General features: G+C 49.3%; 3 non-coding genes and 1 pseudogene across 3 annotated transcripts; all 4 read left to right on the top strand.

Annotated features, from left to right (window-relative positions):
- Positions 1-480: 480 nt before the first annotated feature.
- On the top strand, positions 481-622 carry LOC135386472 (U4 spliceosomal RNA). The gene has a single exon (XR_010420677.1). It is a non-coding gene; the product is annotated as a U4 spliceosomal RNA (small nuclear RNA).
- Positions 623-2495: 1873 nt separating this feature from the next.
- Positions 2496-2637, top strand: LOC135386473 (U4 spliceosomal RNA). The gene has a single exon (XR_010420678.1). It is a non-coding gene; the product is annotated as a U4 spliceosomal RNA (small nuclear RNA).
- A 3624-nt stretch (positions 2638-6261) lies between these two features.
- LOC135386476 (U4 spliceosomal RNA) lies at positions 6262-6403 on the top strand. Its single transcript, XR_010420679.1, has one exon. It is a non-coding gene; the product is annotated as a U4 spliceosomal RNA (small nuclear RNA).
- Positions 6404-8264: 1861 nt separating this feature from the next.
- LOC135386474 (U4 spliceosomal RNA) lies at positions 8265-8417 on the top strand (annotated as a pseudogene).
- The last annotated feature ends 279 nt before the right edge of the window (positions 8418-8696 follow it).

Consider the following 8696-nt stretch of genomic DNA (forward strand, 5'->3'; position numbering starts at 1 on the left):
TGTAAGAGTGATATGCGTAAACTTCGTGGGGGAGGGGGAGCAAATGCAGGGATCACCAAGGATTTTCGTGGGCCTAGTTGATTGTATCGCTTGTCTGTTTCGGATGTAATCCCTTTCCTATCATATCCATCCGTCGTCGACTAATTACCCACATTCCTCGGAGATAGAAAGCGTCCGACGCCGTTTCATGAATGTTTTTCGTGCTTGATATCCCCACGCGAACGGGAAGCTGGTTGTTCGCATGAAGCGCAATCTAGCGTGCCGGTAAAATAAGATTTTTCGATACCACGATATTTATGTTCAGACATTTCAGTTATTTGATGCGCTAACATGCATTACGGAACCGTGTAAACATACATAGTAAGGTAAACGTGTATAATGCAAAGGACGTTAAAGATCTTAACTATTGTTTACTTTGGAGCACCCTTGTGAAAGTGAACGATGCCACACGTGGGTTCTTTCGTGTGAACTATTGCAGTCAGCTTTGCGCAGCGGCGGTGTCGTAGCCAGTGAAGTGTAAACTGAGGCGCGACTATTGCTAGTTGAAAACTTTTCCCAATACCTCGCCTTGACGACGTGAAATACCGTCGGCTATGGCAATTTTTGGCAGCCTCTACGGAGGCCACTGGCTAATCAAAAATGAGAACGTCCTTGGCCTTGGCGAGTGTTTCAAACTCCCCTCACTTAACGCTTCACAAGCGCGCACACCAACGAGTGAGAGACTCTGATCAACGCCACCTAGATACAAAAGGCCTCCTTTTTTCCTCCTCTCCCAGGAGTCAGAATTCGTCTGCTACTACGATTCGCTGCCATGCAAATTCGAGAACACGCAAATGATTGCACCAAATTTACAACCTGTAGGCTTGAATATACAGACAAAAAATGCATCTACCCAGAAAGTCAGTCTGGTGCAAGATATGGGACGCTTTTGGGCTTTATTTTCAAGTTTTCCAATATAGTACGCAGGGACATTCGATCAGTGCTCGCAGACGGCGGTGGTTCGTCGCCATGGCTACGACGCTGAAAGTACGTTCATGATTGGTTACGGCCGTGGAAAAACACGATCAAATTGGCTGACTCTTAGTTGTTACGTCACATCGACGAGTAAACGGGCTTTCTCTATCTAGGTGGTGTTGCTCAGAGCCGCTTTTCGCGCTCCTGTTTCATTTGGGTGCAAGGAAGCAGACGATAAGCGCCCGGGTGCTTGAGATTTTGCGTGACGTAGTTGATGTTGAGCGCCCGCAGAACGATACCTTCGAAGTGTGGGCTCGGAAGCAAAATACGGACTTCCTATGTTACCTTACCCAATGCTCCGATTTCAGTAAGCTGTAGTATTTTTATCACTGAATCATGCTTTTTTATGAGTGGACAACATCCACACGGATATCGGCGGTTGTTCGCGGGAAATGTAGTGCTTTAATGCAGACACCTTCACGACATGCAGTCATCATCAGAGTTATAGCTCTTATATCATCTGTGACAAATTTCTATCTTTTCCATTTCGTTCGCTGTTACAAGAAAAAGTCTTCACAACCGCGGTTGTCTTTCCAACGTGTCTTCCGTCCATGATTGCATGAAAGGGACAAAAGCAAGCGGCATGAGCGAGCGAGCAGTGTAGTGCTCCAAAGTTGCTGTTTGCTATTTAGTAACCGCTCCGGGTACTCATAGTGCGGATTTGAATGCGCCGAGAGAGGGGCGCCAAGTTCACGCACCCATTGGTAACGGTTGTCATGAGGGCTTTAAAACATCAGCAAAATAGGCAATCATTACACTTGTCCGGGTAGGACGGCCGCTTGAAATTCATTCGGATATGTTATTGTTGAAGCATATGCGAGATGGTTCAACAGTGACAATCGAGTCCCTTGAGATTCCCGAACGCTCTATATCCCCAATGAGTTATGACGCTGCCACACGTCAGTTTTCGACGGTCATTGACAACTGCGACTTTTCAGAGATTTGGACATTATTCTTCGTTAGTTATTCCTAAGTTTGCACCTACAGGTCGCTCATATATGTAAGAGTGATATGCATATACTTCGGGGGATGGGGAGGGGGCAACTGCAGGGATCGGCAAGGACTTCCGTGGGCCTACGTGCTTGTATCGCCTATCTGTTTCTGATGTAATCCCTTTCCTAGAATTTGAATCCGTAGTTGACTAATTACCCACATTCCTGGGAGATAGAAAACGTCCGAGGTTGTTTCATCTCTCTTTTTCATGCTTGATATCCCCACGCGAACGGGATGCTGGTCGTTCCCATGCAGCGCAATGTAGCGTGCCGGTAAAAAAAGAGTTTCCGATAGCACGTTATTTATTTTCAGGCATTTGATTGATTTGATGCGCTAACATGCGTTACGGAGCCGTATAAACATACATAGTAAGGTAAACGTGTATAATGCAAAGGACGTTAAAGATCTTAACTATTGTTTACTTTGGTGTACCGTTGTGAATGTGAACGATGCCAGACGTGGGTTCTTTCGTGGGAAATAATACAGTCAGCTTTGCGCAGCGGCGGTGTCGTAGCCAGTGAAGTGCAAACTGAGGCGCGACTATTGCTAGTTGAAAACTTTTCCCAATACCTCGCCTTGACGACGTGGAATACCGTCGGCTATGGCAATTTTTGGCAGCCTCTACAGAGGCCATTGGCTAATAAAAAAATAGAACCAGTGGGTGGGTGCGTAAAGTAGGCGTCATGGGGCTTGGCCAGTGTTCCAAACGGGCTTCACTTAACGCGTCAGAAGCGCGCTCACCCCGGCTTGTGAGACGCGGAGCAACGCCACCTAGATACAGAAGGCCCGCTTATTGCCCCTCTCTCTCCTCGCTACGTGGATATATAAAGTCAGAATCCGTATGGTACTACGATTCGCTGCCCTGCAAATTCAAGAACACGCAAATTACTGCACCTAATTTAGAACATGTAGACTTGAATACGCAGACAAAAAGTGCAAAACGCTGTCCAGAACATCAGTCTTGTGCAAGATATGGGACGCTTTTCCGCGTTATTTTGAAGTTTTCCCGTTTAGTACGTTAGGACGTGCGATCACTACTCGCAGACGGCGGTGGTTCGTCGGCACGGCTACGACGCTGAAAGCACGTTCGTGATTGGTGACGGCCGTTGAAAACACGATCCTAATTGGCTGACTCTTAGTTGTTACGTGATGTCGACCAGTAAGCAGGCTTTCAGTATTGAGGTGGTGTACGTCAGACCCGCGTTTTGCGTAATCGTTTCATATTGGTGCAAGGAAGTAGACGACAAGCGCGCCGGTGCTTAAGATTTTCCGTGACGTACTTTCTGTTGAGCGCCCACAGGGCGACCTTCGGAGTCACTTGGTCACGGTGACGGTTAATTCGGTACCGAACCCCATTCCCGATACCGCGGTAGAGACTGCACTCACGGGATATGGGCCAGTCACCAAGGTGAGCCGTGAGACATTCTTTCAGATGGAATTGGAAGGAATCGAAACAGGGAACCGTCGTGTTCTCATGGAAATGCGATCCCGTGTTCCAAATTTCATCAGCGTACGCGGTAAGCGCTTGACCATCAATTATGATGGCCCAAAGCGCGTGTGCATGCGTTGCAATGCGGAAGGTCACTTTAAGAAGGACTGTGTGGCCCCGCTTTTACCCGCTGTGGTGAGGTTGGGCATGAGAGTTGCGTTGCCTTGTGTAGGCGTTGCGGTTGAGACCACGCCGTGTCCGAGTGTTCGGCCGCGACGTGGGCTTCCCGTGTTGGGACTGCTCGCGTGCCACCGAAAGAACCCGTTGTGCCGGCTGTGCAAGTTGCGCAGGCTGTCAGTGTGGACACCCTACCATAGTTGTGTCTCGTGTAGATGAGCATCCCGTTCTAGAAGCTGTTAGTGTGGCGGCTGCGAATGAACGTGGTGTTGGTGACCCTACACCTGACACAGTCGTGGCGTCTCCCGACAATGCTTCTCCCAGTGGTGAGATCATTGTCAAGGGAGCTGCTGTAACTCATACTGAGGCAGTGGTCGCAGTTAGTGACGGGGATGCTGGTGGTGATACTGGAGTTGGGGGTGATGGGGACAGTGTAGCGTCTTCTAGCTCCGACAGGTTAGTTATTGACCTAGAGTTAGATGAGGAAGGTGCAGTTGCAGACGCGATGGATTTCATCGAATCTGCAGCGAAACGGAAGCGCCAAGCATCCGAGGGGTCTGCAGTGCGAGATTCCTAACTAGCGTGTTCGCGTCCTCAATTTTTCTCTTAATATCCCTGTTCAGTCTTGCCACACTAAACGTACGTGGGTTCAGCAGGGAGGTGAAGCAGTTAGAAGTTATCGACTGGGCAAGGTCTGCTCGCGTAGACATCCTTCTCCTGCAAGAAACCAGGTCCCTATCCGGTCGGGCTATAAAGTCTTTAGAGGTTTCGCATGGGCTCAAGGCGTTCTTTAGCTGTGGTTCGCCCCACAGAGCTGGCGTGGGAATTTTAGTTTTTCAGTCGTCAGCATCCGACAGCAGCAGTGGTGGCTTCCTTCGATCAGTCGAAGGCATTCGATCGTGTGCGCCACATGTACCTATTTTCAACACTGAGGGCATATGGTTTCGCCGATGGTTGGGTGCGCTTCGTTCAGGTGCTATACAAATGCGCAAAAAGTGTCGTTTCCGTAGCTGGTGGTCTATCGTCTCCGTTTGACGTTACGTGTGGTGTCCGACAAGGATGCCCTCTCTCCCCCGCCTTGTATGCCCTTGCCATAAACCCTCTCCTCGGGAGGCTGTGTTTTCTGTCAGTTATCCTAAGGCTACCTAATAGATGCCCACCGCCTGTGTTTGCGTGACGCTGATGATGTCTCCGTCATACTACAGCGCGAGAGTTCCCTAAAGCAAGTGTTGAAAGCGTTCGAAGACTACGGTACAGTTTCTGGGGCAAGATTGAATAGGTCCAAAAGTGTCGCTCTTTTTTTAAATGTTCAGCCAACCTGTGCTACACCGTTTCAAGTTCCTGTAAGACCGCAGGTTAAAATCCTGGGAGTTGTTTTTGACAGTGCAGGGGTCTCAGCTGTCAACTGGCCTCGAGTATTCAGCCGCTGTAGCGCTGTGCTGCGAGAACTTAAGTTTGTTGAACTGCCGATCACATTTTGGGCACGGCTGTTAGCAGCATGGTATTACAGTCGCTTGTGGTTTTTAGCGGCTGTTTTATCCCCGCCAGCGGTAATACAAGCAGCCATCACACGACACGCGTTCCGCTTTCAGTGGGGCGGATCCGTTGAATGGGTCTGTAGGTCTCAACTCCACGGAAGCCGTGATCTGGGTGGCTTGGGAGTGCCGGCTGTGCCAGAAAAGTGCTTGGCGCTTCAATCGCGTATTCTCTTTGGGGCGCTCCGTGCGTCAGAGCACCCGGCCTGCGCATTAGTGCAGTATTTCCTAGGATACGCCACCAGGTGGTTCCTCGAAAGTCCCGAGCTTCGCCCCAGGGCGGAAGTACTCCCTGCTTACTTTTGTGCTTGTGTTGCTGTCATGCGGCGCTTGCGTGTCGGATGCCCAGATGAAGACCTTGTGCAGCGTCCGTGATTTCTACGCCGCCTACAGGGAAATGCAACCGGGTCCCGTAAGGCCAGCAGTGCCAACGAAATTCGCCTGGCGGCGTATCACTCTTGGCTGGCTTGATGCACGGCGCGCTAGTCTCCAGTGGAAGCTGGCCCATGGTGTCCTCCCACTGCGTGAACGTTTGCACCGTTTTCGGATATGTCCCACGGACGGTTGTCCGTCTTGTGGCATGTCTGAGACAGCAGAACATTGTTTCTTGCGATGCCATATTCCACTTTTACTGTGGAGTAGGGCGGCGCAAATATTGGGCTTCCAGCAGTTGATTGGGCCACCGTAAGGTACCTGGAGCCGTTGCCGGTCGCACGCGCAGAGCGGAAGCAACTAGCATTGCTGATTTCGGAAATTAACTTCCAAATTTGGATTCGCCGGTGCCGGCTGTCCTTTGGTGGCGCAGATGTTGGGAGCATGGCTATTTTTCAGGCAGTGAGAGCCGGGCTGCGTGCACATATCATCCGTGAGCAGTCATTATTTGGGTCTGTGAAGTGCTGTCGCCGCTGGCTTACAGCGACTCGTCTCTTTGATCATGATCAAGGTGAGTGGCATATCAAGTTCTAGTAAGCCCACTAGGACTGTACGGCTCCCCCGTAGCGACTCTTCCGGAGTTTCAGGATTGTTCGCAGGGTATGGCACGTACAAAAAGCAATCTCCCTTCGGAGTGTTGTTATCTGGTATGTAAGATAGAGTTTGTGTAAAAGAGGCTACCTCCATAGGTAGTTATCTTGCTTGATGACAATACACGCAAACTGAGGCGCGACTATTGCTGGTTGAAAACTTTTCCCAATACCTCGCCTTGACGACGTGAAATACCGTCGGCTATTGCAATTTTTGGCAGCCTCTACGGAGGCCACTGGCTAATCAACAATGAGAACGTCCTGGGGCTTGGCGAATGTCTCAAACTCCCCTCACTTAACGCGTCATAGGCGCGTGCACCCAGGAGTGAGAGACTCGGAGCAACGCCACCTAGATACAAAAGGCATGCTTTTTGCCTCCTCTCCCAGAAGTAAGAATTCGTCTGCTACTACGATTCGCTGCCATGCAAATTCAAGAACACGCAAATGATTGCACCTAATTTAGAACATGTAGACTTGAATATGCAGACAAAAAGTGCAAAACGCTACCCAGAAAATCAGTCTTGTGCAAGATATGGGACGCTTTTCCGCGTTATTTTGAAGTTTTCCCGTTGAGCACGTTAGGACGTGCGATCACTACTCGCAGACGGGGGTGGTTCGTCGCCATGGCTACGACGCTGAAAGCACGTTCGTGATTGGTGACGATGCTAATTGGTTGCCTCTTAGTTGTTACGTCATGTCGACCAGTAAGCAGGCTTTCAGTATTGAAGTGGTGTTGGTCAGACCCAGAGTTGGTTTTGCGTAATCGTTTCATATTGGTGCAAGGAAGTAGACGACAAGCGCGCGAGTGCTTAAGATTTTCCGTGACGTACTTTCTGTTGAGCGCCCACAGGACGACCTTCGGAGTCGGGGCTCGGAAGCAAAATACGGACTTCCTATGTTACCAACCAATGCTCCGATTTCAGTAAACTGTAGTATTTTTGTAACCGAGTCATGCTTTTTTATGAGTGGACAACTTCCACACGGATATCGGCGGTTGTTCGCGGGAAATGCAGTGCTTTAATGCAGACAACTTCACGACATGCAGCCGACTTAACATTGAATAACTGCTTTCGTGTCTGTTAGAAATTTCCATCCGTTTTCCATTTCGTTAGCTGTTACTAGGAAAAAGTCTTCACAACCTCCATCGTCTCTTCCAGCGTGTCCTCCGTCTGTAACTGCATGACCAGACACGAGCAAGCGGCATCAGCGAGCGAGCAGTGTAGCGCTTCAAAGTTGCCATTTACTATTTAGTGACCGCCCCGGGTACCCATACTCCAGATTTGAGTGCGCCAAAAGATGGGCGCCTACTTCACGAACCCATTGGTAACGACTGTCACGAGGGCTTCAAAACATCAGCAAAATAGGCAATCATTGCGCTTGTCCGTGTGGGACTGCCGCTTGAAACTCATTCGGAGATGTTATTGTTGAAGCATATGCGAGATGGTTCAACAAGCTGACAATCGAGTCCCTTGAGATTCTCGAACGCTCCATATCTCCAATGAGTTACGACAGTGCCACACGTCAGTTTTCGGCGGTTATTGACAACTGCGACTTTTCAGGACTTGGGACATTCTTTTAGTTAGCTTTTTTTGTTCACCCACACGTCACTCATATATGTAAGAGTGATATGCGTAAACTTCGGGGGGAGGCGCGGTAATTGCAGGGATCGCCAAGAATTTCCGAGCGCCTACGTGCTTATGTCGCTTATCTGTTTCTGATGTAATCCCTTTCCTAGAATTTACATCCGTCGTCGACTAATTATCCACATTCATCGGAGATAGGAAACGTCCGAGGGCGTTTCATCTCTGTTTTTCATGCTTGATATCTTCACGCCAATGGGAGTGCGGCGGTTCACATGCAGCGCAATGTAGCGTGCCTCTAAAAGAACAGTTTCCGATAGCACATTCTTTATTTCCAGACATTTCATTGACTTGATGCGCTAACATGCGTTACGGAATCGTGTAAACATACTTAGGAAGATAAACGTGTATAATGCAAAGGACGTTAAAGATCTTAAGTATTGTTTACTTTGGAGCACCGTTGTGAAAGTGAACGATGCCACACGTGGGTTCTTTCACGTGAAGTAATGTAGTCAGCTTTGCGCAGCGGCGGTGTCGTAGCCAGTGAAGTGCAAACTGAGGCGCGACTATTGCTAGTTGAAAACTTTTCCCAATACCTCGCCTTGACGACGTGAAATACCGTCGACCGTACTCATAGTCCGGATTTGAATGCGCCAAGAGAGGGGCGCCTACTTCACGCACCAATTTGTAACGGTTGTCACGAGGGCTTTAAAACATCAGCAAAATAGGCAATCATTGCGCTTGTCCGTGTAGGACTGCCGCTCTAAACTCATTCGGAGATGTTATTGTTGAAGCATATGCGAGATGGTTCAACAATGACAATCGAGTCCCTTGAGATTTCCGAACGCCCTATATCTCAAATGAGTTATGACGGTGCCACACGTCAGTTTTCGACGGTCATTGACAACTACGACATTTATCCACCGAGAAGCTGTGCGACGACCGT

The sequence above is a fragment of the Ornithodoros turicata genome, chromosome 2 (genome assembly GCF_037126465.1).
Source record: "Ornithodoros turicata isolate Travis chromosome 2, ASM3712646v1, whole genome shotgun sequence".
Taxonomy (NCBI): domain Eukaryota; kingdom Metazoa; phylum Arthropoda; class Arachnida; order Ixodida; family Argasidae; genus Ornithodoros; species Ornithodoros turicata.